At 33.8% G+C, this 17,492-nt stretch overlaps 1 protein-coding gene across 6 annotated transcripts in view; it reads right to left on the bottom strand.

Moving 5' to 3' along the window:
* LOC129748752 (receptor-type tyrosine-protein phosphatase-like N) overlaps positions 1-17,492 on the bottom strand; it is a 128,895-nt gene that overhangs the window by 105,921 nt on the left and 5,482 nt on the right. For 2 of the 6 annotated variants that reach the window (XM_055743483.1, XM_055743485.1), the window contains exon 2: positions 9,162-9,498. The gene's annotated coding sequence lies outside the window, so the exon portion shown is untranslated. Of the gene's footprint in view, positions 1-9,161; positions 9,727-17,492 lie in introns of those variants that run through there. The other 4 variants (XM_055743487.1, XM_055743486.1, XM_055743484.1 and 1 more) reach the window with 3 other exon arrangements.

Here is a 17,492-nt window from a genome sequence, read left to right as displayed (position 1 = left end):
GAGTGTTAAGAACCATCTTTGGCGGAGTGCATGAGAATGGAGTGAGAAGGTGAATTCGGTGGGCTGGACATGTTGTGAAAAACAGGACAACTGTCCTATATAACAGGTGTTCGCTACGAATCCGGTAGAAACGAGACGAACAGGAGCGCAACGAGCGAAGTAGTTAGATCAAGTGAAGCGAGATCTGACGGCTTGTAAGTGGTCACCATCGTTTGAACTTTTTCGGAGATTTCCACAACACATCGTTCGTGACAATCATTGAGAGCGCAATCGTTTGATTAGAGAGCAAAAAAAATGTCAAATGAAATTTTGATCTTTGTAGTGGTTAGTCGTTTGACTTTCATCCCTCATGCGTAAATAATCATTTCACATTGTTCGACCAACACATCCAAACATCACCCATCCACTGGAGGGAGTGAGTAAAAAAGATTGCATTTGCTTATTGAGTCTGTAAGTTCTGCTGCGTAAACCGTCGGGTGTTATGGTCGTTTGACCAACAAATTATCGCTCTTGTGTACCAAGACACGAAATTTCGTTCGACAATCACACAAAGAAGAATGCATGTCGTGTCGTTTGATGGTAGTCGACTGTTCCGCAAGTGTTTGGTCGCTTTCGTTTGATGGCACGAACAATGAAACTGATAAAAGCAGGCTGTGCGACTGTCAGAGAAAATGTCGATGGTTTACAAGTCTGATCTGACGAATGTGAGTTGTTCGAGAAATTTTTTTTTTTTTTTTTTTTTTTTTTTGTAGCGGCCCACCACACTCCCCCACACCAAAAAGCTCATTAGAGCCCCCTGGTAATGGACGCTACTGTTCTCAGCATGTCTGGCAGCAACAAAAATTAATAAAAAACGCGGGCAAAATTTTACTCATGCTGAGAACTGAAATGTTTAAATTTAGTGCGAGGAAATGTAATGATAATACTAAATTAAATACTACATGGATCTCAATGGAAAACAGATTTCCTTTAAAGAGATCCACTATTTGATATTAATACTACTAAGCAAACATTTAATCAAATAAGACATTATAATTTAAATAATTAATAAAAAAAAAAAAAAGAATGAACACACAAAGAAACTAAATTGCTACAAAAATTAATTATAAAAGAAGAAAACTGGTCACTGATCGATCGGTTTTTAACGACTCAATTTTTCTTTTAATAGCTGTATTACTTTGATTTTGAACGTGGAACGGTTGTTGATGGTTTTTATTTCATTAGGCAAGGCATTGTACTTAGTTGGACCAATGAATGATATTCTTTTTTGACCTAAGGATGTCACGGATCGGCTTCGTTGTAAAAAATCTGACTGGCGAGTGTTATGAGTACGCAATCCCGTTGTAAAATGGATGTTTTGATTACTGAAACTTGTGTGTAAATTGTCGTAGACATATATTACAGTTTGTAAATCGCAAAGATCTTTTAATGGAAGAATGTTATGGGCTCTTAAGGTGTAGAGCTGTTGGGTAGGAAAGAGCAACGGTAGTCTATAAATATTTTTTAAGCATCTATTCTGGAGAGTTTGAATTGGAGAACGTTTGCCATGGACCAAGAGAATTATATGAATTACCTATGTTCACTAGGTCCATGGCACACAGCCTAATGAACCAGTTAGACAAGATAGTTAACCCATACTACAACACAGCCCCCCAACATGTTAGACAAACTCATGCAAAAATCCGCTCTCATGGAATACTGTATAAAATATAAACATGGATTCGAAATCTCATACAACAAAATAATTGATGGCACATTAAACCATAGAAATCAGGATTTTTTAGAAATGTGCCACATCTACATGACCGGAAATTCTGTAAACAAACGTACAGATTGTGTGGGTCCGATTCAAGATTACCTGAACAGCGCTGGATGTAAGAGCAAGTTCACTGGTTGAGATGGAGATAGAAATTTCGAAGATTTACAACACATCACAACACATTTGCAGTACACCGGTGTTGGGAAAATCTGATATTCGAACAGTTTCGCGCTGCAAAATTTGTATCGTATAACACTTTTTGGCCGAGGGTGATAGAAAAAAACGATTTTTTTGCAACACCGAACCGAGTGATATAGTCGGCGTTGCAATACAGTATTCGTGCATGAAACGCTTCGGTGCTGCCATCTTTCTTTTGCTCGAAACCTTAGTTGAGTAAAGGAAATTGACCAATTTCAGGATTTTAACATAAAGTGATATTTTCTTTTGTAAACAATTCTCTTATCACTTAAATTAATACGAATTACAAAGAAGTTAATCAACTTTTTAAAACCTACAGCTAATTTTTGTCATGCCCTTGCCAATTGAGTGGGCTATAATACATTTCGAGGCGCAGAGATGCCAGATAGCTGGGTAAATAAATTTTGTTTGTTTGAACGGTTTTCGGGAGTAGGAGTTTCGTTTTTTTTAATTTGAAGCAGTTATTCCGTCGGAATGTCCGGTATCAAAGTTTGAACGCCGCCTTTAATGGTCCATCATCTTTAGAAAACGGAAACCTCGCTGTTGGCGACCAATTTAAGGCCGACCAATTTAAGTTTGTATTAAAAGTTACCAAACAAAAACACTTAATTTAAATTATATGTAAAACCTTTAAATTCGAAGAGTCCATCAAAGACCAAATTCACTTTCATTTGTGCTCTACTTGCCCATACAATTTCGAGAATTTTACTCATAGCATTGGAAGAACGTTACAATACCACAACCATATAATGACCTAGGCCAGGCAAATAAAAATTTTGATGCAGCGTTTTTTTACGTTTCGACAGAAAATTAAAACTTTTTAAAAAGATTTGTAAGCGTTTATGATAAAAAAAAATCGTGCCGGAACCAAACAAAATCAACAAAGCTGTTGTTTCATAGATGAGACATGCTCAGTTTACTGAAACTTGTAAACTTATCCAATGCAAAACTCTCTCAACAACTTAGAAAAAGTTTTAAGAATGGTCATTCTAATGAATCTAAATTTAACAATCCCTGCTCACTGGTCAATGATTTAATCAGATCAATTTGACATTGGCGCTTTTTTTTGTTTTTTTTTCTTATGAACTGATTATTTTTTAAAATATTGGAATGCATTATAACTTATACAGTATTATATAAACACTACTATTTCAATAAAATGAATTTGATTTCAATTTTTAAACGATCAATTCGAAATAGGAAAAATAGTAAAAGTACTGAAAAGCAAATGCACTTGGCAGCGCTGGTTGCCCCCAATTTTATACCTTCGTTTTCTATCACACCGGTGGACGGCCAACATTTTTGGTCTATTTTTCACGATACAAAAATTCCCATCTGTGCTACAGCTGTCAAAATTCCTACCACTTTTTCCCAACACCATTAGACTTGCTCTAATATGACACCTTTAGGCACATTCTCTCATATGAGCTGGTGATATCAATCGCTAATGTAATGGATCTTTTGTGTACCTTATCATCGCGGTGGTGACATAACAATAGGCGATGGAAGCGCTGCCGAATTTGGGTGATGGTTTTGCACTAATGCAAGAGGGATGCAGCTAAAATTTCACCCAACTTTTGACAGATCTTACGGGTTTTTCTTAAGGAGAGAAAGAATAACTTTTCGATTCCATCGCCCATCATTGACACTATGTGATTTCCACACAGATGTTGACAATCTCAACACTGCATAAGCTGCCATATTCGACAAATTGTACAAACACTCCGAACATCAAACTAAAAGCTCACAGTATGAACACATAGAAAAAAAACAAACTTCCATCGATCAAAGCTCAAATATATCACAGTAGCGTGTGACCACCATAGATAAACGACCAAAATCTCGTTCCGTAAGACACCAATCCATGTTTTTTTTTCGAATTCAAACTTGAAATTGAGTTTCAAGTGTCCTATTTTTCTCTTCATTTCTTCCAAATCTTGCAAAAATATGTTTGCATTATAACAATAGAATTAGAATAATACGTTCGATCCAGACCTGTGTAAAGGATCCGCTCTAGGGGGGGTTGGTTTCAAAATTAAAAATATAGATTTTCAATGTGATTGCTCTTTCCGGCATGTTTTTAATAAACTATTTAAAATGATGTTCCTTATTCTGAACTAGACGTTTGCTTGAAAATACATACTAAGAAGTAAAGTTTACAAATTTATTATCAATTTTTCCAAAACACAGAAAATTAATGCGATTAAAAATTTTGAATAAAATCAGAATTTAAACCTTTCTGACATAAGAATCATGAAAATACAATAAAAAAATCACCCATATTTAATACGAAACAAAACATTCCTTTTTCTTCATTTTCAATTGAAGGCTTGATAGAAAAATTCTCCTGTATCATTTTGAACTTAAAGAATTATTTATTCACGCTGTTGTATTGTGAGCCTACTTGGTTGAATGATTCGACTGAATCTTAGCAATCGAAAGATTACTTTTAATTCAACCACTGTAAATAATAAAGTTCATAAACCGGTATTTCGATAGCAACTTGCTACCTTCTTCAGTGAGCGTTTTCGATTCAGATTCAGAAGAAGGTAGTCAGTTGCTATCAAAATACCGGTATATGAACTTTTCATTTAGCGTAGTTGAATTAAAAGCAATTTTTCGATTGCTTTGATTCAATTTATTCACGATTTGAATTGTGAAATCATGATTTAGAAAAAACAATCCATTTTGAGCCTGAGAGAATTTATTCATAACACATACCTGATGATTAAGTTTAATTTAATACATAGAAAAACATCAATATTATTTCAAGAGTTCCAATGATCAAAATCAAAGATAAAATCTGTTTTTATATTCGAATTCCCAGTTATCAGGCTAAAAAAAGTTCATTTTTGAAGTACACAATAATAACTTCATACAAGGCCGTGCGAACGGAGGGGGGGGTCTTTAGGGGTTTAACCCCCCCCCCCCCATGGAGATTTTTTTCCAAGTAAAATTTTCAGTTCAAGAAAGGAATTTACCGTACATGTCAGAAAATTTGCTCGCCTCCGGCGGAATTTAATCCTGAATCAATCAAGGTCTAAGACATTTCATTCTAAGACGTTTCCAAATTAAAATTAATTATTAACTGTAAATTTCAGATTTTATTTGAATAGACCATCTGTATTGAAACTCAAATCTTGACACAAAATATGGGTTGCTTTTAGAAGGGGTTTTTATTAAGAAGTGTAACCAACCAAATTCAGAATTTGAAGCTAACAAAATTCATTCATCGAATACATATTTTACATGTCAACAAATAGGTAGAAATGTGATAGGGGTTTAATACTGACGATAGTCATCAGAATTAGCCAAAAAACTTTAACTTTAATTTTACTATTTATCACTTTGATTATAAAAAAATGTCATTACCTTTTCTCTGCTAATTAAAAATTTTCTTCAAGAAACAAATATTAGCTTCAATTTTGTTTTGTGTTTCTTGTTCTTCTAATGCTCAACTCCACATTCAAAAGGTTTTTTTTTATGAATTACACAAGGCCACAAAATTCACATATTTCCAAAGTGGATAGAACTTTATAGCTAATTTTTCATTAAATTTAATAAATCCAAATATGCAGTTATTGTTTTTTTTTCTATCAGCTTTTTTTTTAATATAACTTTTAAATGTGTGAAATCATATAAGAAAAATCGGAATTTCTGGACAAATCAAACTTTACAAAAATAAAAGGTTTAAATTAAATTATCAAGCTTTCTAAGACGGCAAGTTATTTTGACTTCTGCGAAAAAAGTAAGACAAGTTTGCTGTTCAACAAGAAGGTTTCAACAAATTTAAAAAAAAGTTTCTGCAAAATTTAAATTTAGGATATTTTTAAAGCAAAAATTAAATAATTTAGCAGGCTTCAACAAATAAGTTTAATTAAATGAAACCTTGGTATTTTTATGATATTTGTCGAATTTTTAAAACTGTTTTTATTATTTTTAGATTATTCATCATCATCATAATGAAAATATTTTTCCTTCTTAGTCAAATGAAGTAATCGAAGTCATAGCTAGTTTTCGTTCATTAGTTATCAATTATTGATTTTACTCAACACTTATTCATTTTTAAACTTATAAACTCTCTATCACCAAATGTAGAGGCGATTGACAAAATCTGTGTAAAAATTTAGAAAAATCAGGAAATTTCAGGAAATTCTAAATTTATAAAAGGCATAATTTTTAAAAAACTTCAACAAATTTTATTGTATAGTTTTAAAAAATTTTTTGAATAAATTGTGAGAGAATGATTTTAATTTTTTGATATATTTATTAATAAGTTTGTCTTTGTTTTTTTTTCAATTCTGAATTTTTGTTTTCTGAAAACAAAATATTCATCAATTTTCATTAAGAAACACTGATTTTGACTGTTGACAGGACTCAGTATTTTAATTAGCAACGGAAAAATATTTAGTGCTTAAAATATTAAACTATCTGTTATCGTTTTAAAGTTTATAAACCTTTCACTGATTCTTATTTTTTTCTTTCTTTTTTTAAATCGATCATGATTTTTTAGTTTATCTATGAAAAGTTTAAAAAATGATTACAAGTAGCAACTTTAAAGCAAAATTTCAATGTTTTTGAAGTGCTTTATGTTTTAAATTTTTTCAACAAAACATGGAGTTACATAATTTTGAAATTTTTTTAATGACTCACCGGATTTTTTGTGCATTTTTGGTGTTGTTATTATTTTTAGTTAAATTTCAATTTCGAAAACCCCCCCCCCCCCCCCCCCTATGGACGGGCCTGACTTCATATATTTATAAAACAACATGTTTAATTCATCATTGTAAGCTTCTACTAAAAAAGTACAGGTTGGGAAATAAGTGATTTCTTGAATGATCAATAAGAAACTGAAAAAAAATTAAAATAATGAATTTTGAAATTTTTTGTAGCCGTCAATTGATATATTGGGTCTTAGAAAAAACAAAAGACAGGACTATGTTTTTTTGTTTTTTTTTTCAGAACACAAAAATTCAGAATTCAGAAAAAAATGAGAAAATTATTCATTTTTTTTTTTTTGAAATGATAAAAATTTGACTTTAAAATTTAGTAAATTTATGTGATATTTGAAAAAAAGTTAGAGCAAGTTACATAAATATACCTACTCATGAAAGGGTTTGTGAAAACCTAAAATACAATATTCCTAAGTTTTGTCGAAATTCGTCCGGATATTGCCAGGTTTTCAAATGCCCGGATTTTACCAGGTTTTAAGATAAAAGTAGCCCAAGCAACCAAAAGTCGCATATTTACTTGAATGAAGGCATTTAAAGTCACATATTGGCTGACAAAAATAATCAACTGCCCAATTCCCTTTAGTGAACTTTATGTACTCATTAATGAACTTGGAAGTTGCAAAAGGGATTAATATGTACTTTGTATGTAACTTTTTTTGCCACATTCCCATGAGTGAACTATATGCACTCATCAACGAACTTGAAAGTTGCAAAAGTAATCTATACGTACATTATAAGGGACTTCAGTCACATGAAGGGCACAAAAGTGCTCAAAACGAGATTCGGTAAGTCACATGAAGGGCACAAAAGTGCTTAAAACGGGATTTAGTAAGTCACAAAAAGTGCATTGATGTGCTTTCAAAATGAAATCGCCACTTCGAGTTTTAGTTTCAGTTAGAACATCATCTAGGCGTGGTCTTGTGGTAGTGTGTTCGATTCTCATCACGAAGGTCGGGGTTCGATCCCCTAGCCGGGCAAGTTTTTTTTTTCAATAAGAAGTTTAGTAATTGAGTGACCATTCTGATGCGGTATATGTAGGAAATGTAGGTAAGAAGCAATTGAGCAATTCGTCGAGTTTTGAAACAGGCGCGTGGCATCATGGCGCACCGGTACGGAACATCATCAAGAGAAGGAAGGTGATATGAACCGAAGCCAAGGGTTCAGTTGAGATAGAGAGAGATTTTTTGCTCATTTTGCGATTTTTTGGAAGCTGAATTAAGAGGCCGTTGGAAGCTGAATAGAAGATCATTAGACTTGTTTTTGAACTTGAGAGTATCAATAAGAACTTAAATTTAGAGCTGCATAGAACGTACTTCATATCAATGATGGGGCTGAGTAAGCGTTTTTGTACCTGTTTTATGGGACTTTTGGTTGCTTGGGAGTACAGTATATAATACAAAATATAAAAAGAGTAAAGTGAACAAGTAGAAGACTGCTATAACTTTTTTCGCCAAAACCAAATTACTTGCGATCTTAGGGAAAGTGGATAATTGATATGAAGCCTTTCTCTCATTTTTTTTTTTAAATTTTGAATTTTTGTCAAAAAAGAAATTTTTTCGATGATTTTTACTTATTTTCAAAAGTGATTTAAAAAACCACAGCTGTTAGACAAAAACCTAATTGCAGGGCACCCCAATTAATCAAAACATGCTTTAAATTCTTTGCACCAAGGCATAATGCGAAATTTAAGGCCTTGAGTAAGTTATCAAAACAATTTTGAATATGGAGTTTGGGATTCAGAAGAATGAAAATTACAAAATAAAATGTAGGCTTAAATTGGTTGCTTGAGGAATATTTCATACCAGCATAAAATTTGCAAAGACATTTACCCTTTTCTTTACAATCAAAGTGAAATATTGCTCAATTTTGCTAAATCTGTTGACTATCGTGAGTGTTCAACACCTGTCACATGGCTACCAACTTGTGATGCTTAGAATTAGTATTCTATAACTAAATTTCGAGGTTCAAATGGTTCATTTCAAATTTTGAATTTGTTTGCATACACTTCTCAGTATAAACGACATTCCAAATCCATTCAATATAATAATAAGACGAAACATGTAAAAATTTGTTGTGATATTCAAATGTTGCAACTAAACCTGCTGTTGTATGATGCCCCGTTATGTTATATATATTAAGAAAAAAAACTTTGTAGATTGTTCCTTTTATAGAAAATTGAAAATACTTCGAGGAAAAAAAAGTTATGAGTACCATCATCACTCACAAAAAAATCCATTCTGGCCACTCTGTTCCGTTCGATCGACAATGATGTTGTTGCATCTCTGAGGAGCAGAAAAGCAATCGCCTGCGAAAAGACGACGCACGTCCTGTTATCTGGGACCGCCATTAGCGCTCATGAACCGTTTTTTTTTATCAATTTTCTCGTCCACAAATCAATGCCATACAACCAACCAATAGCCGAACCGAAAAGAAGATGGCTTTTGACACTATGTCAGAAATAAGATACTTACCTGTGAGACAATAACTGGGGGGTTGTTCTTCTCTTCTTGTGATCGATTCTTCAGTTTTAACGGAGTTGTCCGCCGACAATCCCTGGTGCCTGGTTCGGAAAATTTTTTATGGGTACAGATGCTGGCCTTCCTTACTTAGAAGGTATCCATTAATCCCATCTTGCTGATCTTGATTCAACGACAACTGGCTGCTTCCTTTCCAACCAGTTTTCGGGGCACTTTTTCACTTTTTTTCTGGGGCTTTTTTCTTCTACACTTCTTTTCTGGGGGACAACCCCCGCACGGATTTAGGGCAAAAAACTATCACCAGGCCCTGTTGAGCTGCTCTATTCAGTCACTGCTTTTGCAAACATTGGAAAAGTAAAATTGAAATTAGGAAAAGAAACTTTGCACGGTTTTTTTTGTTGTTGGGGGAAACAGAACTGAAAAACTGAAAATACAGTGGAAAATTTTCCAGGTGAAAAACTACACTGAGACAATATGTTTGATTGGTCGTGTTCTGTGCTCTGCAATTCACGTCAACCTTACTGGGTGAAAAATCTGCTCAAGACTGGAAGCTTCGCTTGGGTGGAAATCCTTCGCACCAGACCATGGTCCTCAAAGTCTGCTGGAGTTCGATGAGATAGCATAGCACTGAGATAGGCGAAGGAAAAGCTCCGGGAGAGCCAATCCCGAAAACAACAAGTCCCCCAGAGAAAGAGAGAAAGACGGGGCCGGATTTAGGAGGGGCAATGAGGGGCTTTCAATGCTTTTATCTTTTCGCGGTGAGCACTTGGACTAAGAAAGATAGAATATCAAATTCACAAGATTCACATCGGACACAATAGTAAAGGAAGGTCCATGACTCCGAAAGTGTATTTGTCAAATTTTGTCTACCACTGCGAGTTTTGGTGATAAAGCACTTAAAGATTTAAAAATTGTTTAAATTTACAATATCCTTCATTCAACCAAGTATTCAGATTTTAGAAAATTTAATTGGCGATTTGCAGCAAAACTATTTGACTAACAGCGCCTACTAGATTTCAGTTACGGAACTATCTAAATGATTAGACAGCTGTTTTTTTACATGGCGGTATATACAAATTGTTTTCGAAATTAAAATTGTTTTGGTAACTGCCAACTTTCGACCAGTAACAATGATTGCATTAGATATGAAAATCATCAATTCATTTATTGTAATGGTTATTGCATAAGAAAACAGAGTTTTTCGTGGATTCCCCAACCAAATTCAATTTTGATTTCAGTTTCAAACTCTTTAGCTGTTCTGATAGCAAAAAAAATTTGTGAATGTCTAACACTGTGTTGATGACCCTGTTCGACCGAATTGTTACAAATCCGAGTTCAAATTTGTTTTCAAGCTAATTCTGCTGAAACCTTTCAATAGTAAATTGTCCCTCACTGCTGTTTCAGCTCAATCTCCGATGAGTGGTAGACTGTTTCAGTTCTAATACTTGTTTTCAACAAAATCTCTATATTGCGTTTACGATTCATCCCATCATCATATGATTGAAAAAAAAAATATTTTTCAGAACTTTGTCTGCAGTGGAAGCGATAAACAGATTAAAACAGAAACTAAAAGCTTCTTCTCGAAAAACATCATAGTACTTTCCTTTTTCTAGAAAACCTGATTTTGCACATGTTTTTTTTGATTTAGTGCTATTTTATGTGTATTTTATATTCGATTTCATCCATTTATTTTAAATTGAATGTATTTGAAAAATTTTATTCAATAATGTGTGGCAGGGCCGTAGGAAGAGCAGACTCATTGGGGGGGGGGGCTTTGGTGACTGATTTTTACCTATGATTTTTTGCTCAACAATACACGAACGAATACAAAAAAAATTAAATAATTATGTTGTTAGCTATACGAATGTTCATTTTTAAGTACTTTTACATAAAAAGTTTTCGTATTAAATCGTTAATTTAGAACAACTTCAAAGGTGAGCAAAATTCGCATTCATTGATGGTTAAAATCATTGATTTTGTTTGAGAGTCTGGTAGATTAAACTTGATTTGAGCATAAAATAAGCTTTTTTAAGGAGAGCCTTTAATTTATTATAAAAGCCTATTCTATAATCGAATTCAACGCAAGCCCAATCTTCAAAACGATTTTGCAAATTCAAAGATTTCAACCTTTGATGAAAATAACTCAAATTAAAAAAAGGAAGATTGATTGATTGATTTGATTGATGCAAACTTGCACTAAACTAATGATTTTAGTTCAAAATTTGGCTTTGAAAAAACTTCATTATTGCGGACCATTCAAAGGCATAATTCAAAAGTTATGTGTCATATACCTCATTCTACAAAATTTAATACAACACTTCTCGTCACTCAAATGTATAAAATTAGCGGAATTTCTGAAATATATAATGCCGAATTTTAAATATGTTTGACAGTACACCGAAAAAATATAGAAGTTTGTGCAGATTTTTTGGGTGAAGATCAGCAAATATTTTTTATAAAGAATCGATTCCATTATTAAAATCATGTAGATGATGTTTTTTTAAATAAAATTCGGATTTTCCGTATAAAACGAAAAACTCAAATTATACTATTTATTTGTGATTTTCAACTAAATTTTGAATCTCCGAATCTTATTCCAGATAAGAATTTAAGTAAATTTTTAAAGCCTTCATTCATGAATCTTTTTTAAAATTCTGTAGTTCAGGTTTAATCTAAATTCAAATTCAAATTGTTTAATTTTAATCTGTATTGTGAATCTGAATTAAAATATAAATTTAAAATTATCTAAATCTGAGTTTTCAATTTTGGATTGCCTTTCGAAGCTTTAAATGTTTTAATTTTGTGTTAGAATTAATTTCAAATTTGAATATAAATCTTTTTTTTTTTTCATATTCGGAAAATTGTTATCAAAATATTGAAAATTTATACGAATTCGAAAAATATGATTCAAATTTGATATTAAATGTAAAACCAAATTTGAACCAGAACTTCAAAGCAGCTCTTTATTTCTACCTCTCATGATTATTCGAACTGAAAATTATTATTCCTGAAATAGATACAGAATCCGAAATACGAAAATAGGAATACAATTTTGGTTATGGGAATTATGGAATCAGAACCCCCAAAATGGGTTAAATTTAAAATTCACACCTGAATTTCTAGAACAAGTGAAGAAATTTTTAAAAAGTGTAGCAGAATTTTGAATTTTGGATGGGTTTTGGAAGTTTGGGCATTAGTTTTTAGTCTAGAACGTTACTCTTGATTAACCTCCTTACTCTATTATCACAATTAGGTTCTGAATTTAAAATTTTGAGTGTAGAGTAAAATACGTCGATTGCTTTTTTGGATCCTCGTGGGGGGTGTTTAACCCCCAAACCCCCCCCTTCCCCCCCCCCCCCCCCCCCGTTCCTACGGCCATGATGTGTGGCCAAGGATTCGGATTTTGATTTCTGGAAACTTTTGATTGCATAATTTCAACTAATGTTCACATCTAAATACATTGCACTTTTTTTACCTTATTCTGTAATACAAACTTGATATTTTTTTTCTTTGGCACCAAAATTTTGGAATTTTGGAATTTTGACGTTTGCTTTACAAAAATACTATGTTTCTTAACGTTTCAATCCATAATATCATCCATTTGATAGCAGAACCCTCTGAGTGTAGTTTTGAGCTGTAAATCGCCAATAATTTTGCACTTTTCTCAAAGTTGTAGCATGTTACAAGATATTGAAAAAATAAGTTTCAAATCAAAGAAAAACTTCCTCAAGAAGTCATTTTGACTTCTGAGGTAAAAACTATAATTATTGTTATTATTAACAACTTTTTCAAAACATTTTTATCTTTGGTAAATTTAAAAAAATATTCAACTCTTTTTGAGAAAGAAAAATCGGCATCTCTGAAAATTTGCCACGTTATAGAGGAAACTGATGAAAAAAATCGATCGGGGGGTCTAAAATAACTTATTTTTGAAGATTTGCAAACATATTGAACGAATTTTTTTTTGTAATTTTTACAATAATCATTCCTACAAACTTTAAATTTTCTATTTTCAAGCTGCGATGCATTAAGATTTCTTCATAAATGAATAGTAACTTCGAATATTCCGATGAAATAGATTACCATAAAAAAATTTCGAAAACCGTTCTAGAATAAGTTACAAAAATATATGGCAACACTGTAGAAAATATTAACACTATTGCTAAGGTATATTCTCCGATATCATTTCTGTCAAAGACTAAAAAAATACAGGTTTAAGTTGAGGGAAGAAAGAAACTATTTGGTCATTCAACATTATAATGTTTCACCTAAAAATTTATTAATACTTTTGACATATCTAGCGTAACATCTCAAAAAGGCGAAACTGTCAAATGTGGTTGCACTTTACTTTATGAATGCAATTTTATCTTAGAAACAATTAAAACTTTGGGCGAAACTTCCTGTTGATGCATCCCTGTTGGAACGTAAATTTACGCCTATTCAAAATAGGTTTAATTTTTCTATTCGTGTATTATTATTATCACGCGTATTAGAATTAACAGTGTGTGACAAACGGCTCAATTAGTTTTTCGTGTAGGACGATACTCGAAAATATCTGAAATTTAGTGAAAAAAGTTAGAGTTCTTGATAACCAACAAACAATAAGTGAATATAAAGCACATTTCTTGAAAAAGTGCTCGGATTTAATAATATGATCCGAAGTTTCAAACGCGTTTTTCTCGCTTCGAGCAAATTGCTAGTTTCGCCCTTATGAAATGTTACGTTTTTTTTTTTTTTTTTTTTTTTTATTTTTTTTTTTTTAAGAGCAGGGAAAAGCCCGCGGGAGTGTACTTTCTTTCCGAAGTCCTTCTCCAGTGGGCGCAAAACCTCCTCATCATTTTTTATTTCTGTTTTTTTTTTTTTTCATTCATGTTTTACAATAATATACATCGATCCCGTAATTTTTTTTTTCTCAACAAACACTTGGGAAAGGAACACTTGACATTTAGTTGATTTTCTTTTGCGTATTTAGAACACTCGGTATTGGTATTTCGGTGGTGGTCGAGGCAGTTAGTGGTGGCGGCGATTGATGGCGGTGTGTGGCGTTGAGTTGTGGTGGGTGGCGGTGGGTGGTCGTGGGTGGTGGTGATTGGCGGTGAGTTGGCGGTGGGCGGCGGAGGGTGGTGGCAGTTGGCGGAAAAGAAAAGAATTAAAACGAGAGTGTAAATCGTTTGAATGCAACTTTCCCAGTGTCGTTCAAGATTCTTCAAAAGAAAATGATGGGAAGTATAATTTCCACATTGCTTCCAGCGAGATAAATCTCTTTGAAGGAAGCGTATTGGCGGTGTCTCAAGGATTACGGATCATCGGGTTTCTTTCAACATATGAACTATTATGGGTAGAAGTAACTTTCTAGTTTAGTTCTGATGTGCTGCTTCAGCATTGATTTGAACCTGTTTGTGTTCGTTTCATTTCTTAGAACACTAGGAAGGTTGTTATATAGTAGTTTGCCGTAATAAGGAAAAGCTTTCCGTGACATTTCAGAGCTTGGTCTACTAATTGAGAGGCTAGCTTGGTTACGGAGGGTGTATGAATGGCTTGGTTGTTCATATACAACATTGTGATGAGCTTGCTGATCGTGTAGGTGTGAATGGATGATCAGGATCGCCTGCAATTCCCGTAGAGCTTTTATTGGTAGCGTCGAGTGCGGAGCTTCTGAGTACAGGAGTCGTGAAGAGTACGTTCTGGGCCTATTAAATATAGCTTTTAAGCAACGATTTTGAGCAGCTTGTAGTTTTTTCAGGTGTATATCTGCTGACGCACCCCAAATGAAGACTTGATATTGCAGTTTAGACTGCACAAATGCTTGGTACATCCAAGACAGCTGCTTTCTTGGTACGAACTTTTTAATTTTCCATAATAAGCCGCACGTAGCACTGACTTCTTTGTGCAGCTTGGCGATATGGTGGATCCATTTAAGTTTGCTATCGATGTTCAGTCCGAGATATGTGTAGTTTTCCACTTTATCAATTGGTATTGATTCAATAGTCAAGTCCTCATGCAACTGCTGTGTCCTACTGGATGTTGATATAATCATATATTTGGACTTCGCTATATTCAGTGATAATAGGTTTTCATCAAAGTATTGTCGTAAAACCTTCAAGTCCTCACGCATGCTCTCGACAATTGAGTGGGCGGTTTTCCCAGTGTAGAACAGAGAAGTATCGTCAGCAAATAGACGTGGCTTCCCGATCAGGTTGAGGTTAGGTAGGTCATTGATGTAGACAAGGAAAAGTAGAGGACCGAGGTTACTGCCTTGGGGTATTCCGACTCTCAGCGATTGATGACAGCTGCGAACTCCGTTTATTGCAACGTACTGGATTCTATTGGTCAGGAAGCTTTTAATAATTTCTAACGGTATCCCTCTTATACCATAGAAATTTAGTTTTTCCAACAATATTTCGTGATCGATGGTGTCGAACGCTTTTTTTAGGTCGAGAAAAAGAAGTCCCACGGGGTCCTTCTTGTCCATGGATTTGTAAACGTCGATGAAAAGCTCGCAAACTGCTGTAGTTGTGCTGGATCCTTCCCGAAAACCATATTGGCAGTCATATAGAACTCCTTGGCTTCGAAAAAACCTTGTTATTCTCGTGACCAGCAATTTTTCTAGCAGTTTACTTAGGGCAGGTAGAATGGAGATGGGCCGGTAGTTATTAACGTCGAATTTTGATCCTGATTTATGTATCGGAATGATTTTAGCAACCTTTAAGCATTCCGGATATTTCCCAGTAGAGAGGCTCTCATTAAAAATATCTCGTATTAACGTAGAGAAGAATCGAAAATGATTTTTAATAAAATAAACGGGTATTCCATCTGGTCCAGCACTTTTATTTGGATCCAGATCTCGTATCTTCGTGATGACTTCTTGTTGGGTAGCCGGTTCCAAAAATATTGAGTTGCGCAGTTGTGACAATGTTCCAAATCGGTTAGTATTTCGCTGGCTCGTTAAAGTGGAGGCTAGCTGGGGACCTATGTTACTGAAGAATGTATTGAAAGTGTTAGCAACAGTGTTTTCGTGACTTGTTAGATCTCCGTTGATTAGAAGTTTTATTGAATCATGCTGTTTCAATCCTTTACCAGATAAATTATTTAAACATCTCCAAATATTTTTGCTGTCGGAGCTGTTGAATAGATTGCTGTAGTACAACTTTTTCGCGTTTTGCTTGCACAAGTTTAGTTTTTTTGACGCATGTTGTAATAAATTGCGTGTGCTTACATCGAAAGGGTTTCTTTTGTGTTTTGCAAAAAGGTTATCTTTTATTTTCATCCATTGCCAAACATCAACCGTCATCCATGGGCATACTCCTTTTATTCGGGCATTCATCGTGATGGTTTTTGAACATTTAGTCTTAAGTTCACGATAAATGCTGATTGTTTTCAAGAGTAACTCTTCTGCAGAATCAGCTCGAAGATTAGTAACTTTTTCAGCAAATAGGTGATTAAGCAATGCGTTATTTGTAATTACTTTTTCAAGCTTGCGTATAACAACCTTTTTCTTTAAAGAAATTGTAGAAAATATGAGGGAGTGATCGCTGATGTCTGAGCAAACAGTTTCGTTCACGATGCTAGATTGGATGTTTTCGGAGCACACTACATGGTCTAGAATATTGTTACTAGCAGGTCTTGTTACGTGGGTATTTGTTACTTTAAAATTAAAACAGTTTAATAATTCCAGGTATTCGACTGTGTCTGGGTTTTGTGTTCTATTTGTCGGTATATTTATATCTCCTATAATTAGGCATGATGCACTTGGATTGTTTGTAGATAGTATTGTTTCTAATTTTTCCAAGAAACGTGGCATATTGCCAGAAGGTGGTCTATATATACCATGGATATTGACTTTGCCTTCACTTACTTGTAGGCGAACATGAATATGATGCATTCCATCAATATTCTGGTTTTCAATTTCATCACAGTTAATTTCATCCTTCACATAGATAACTATTCCTCCTCCCGCACTATCTTCTCGGCATGAAAAGTATGCTTTGAAACCTGGTAAACAAGCTTGTTGGATACGTTCTTTCTTTAACCAAGTTTCTCCTATAACAATTACGTGGATATCCGTGGAAACTTGATTCAATTTTAATTTAATATCATCAAATTTATCAGGGTTGTTGATACCTCTTGCATTTAGTTGAAGGATTTTTAAGGAAAAACGATCAGATTCATTAGAACTTTTATTTTTATTTAATTCATCGATTGTATAATAAAAATGGTTTGTGGATGTGAAATTCATGTTTATAAAGATAGTTGTTTTGTCGCAGTTTTACGAAGTTAGTTCTGTACATGATGACGCTTCGGTGACGACATTGTAAACGAAGTGTT

Source organism: Uranotaenia lowii, chromosome 2 (assembly GCF_029784155.1).
Source record: "Uranotaenia lowii strain MFRU-FL chromosome 2, ASM2978415v1, whole genome shotgun sequence".
Classification (NCBI taxonomy): domain Eukaryota; kingdom Metazoa; phylum Arthropoda; class Insecta; order Diptera; family Culicidae; genus Uranotaenia; species Uranotaenia lowii.
Note: the sequence above shows the minus strand (reverse complement) of the source record. Positions and strands in the feature narration are given on the sequence as shown.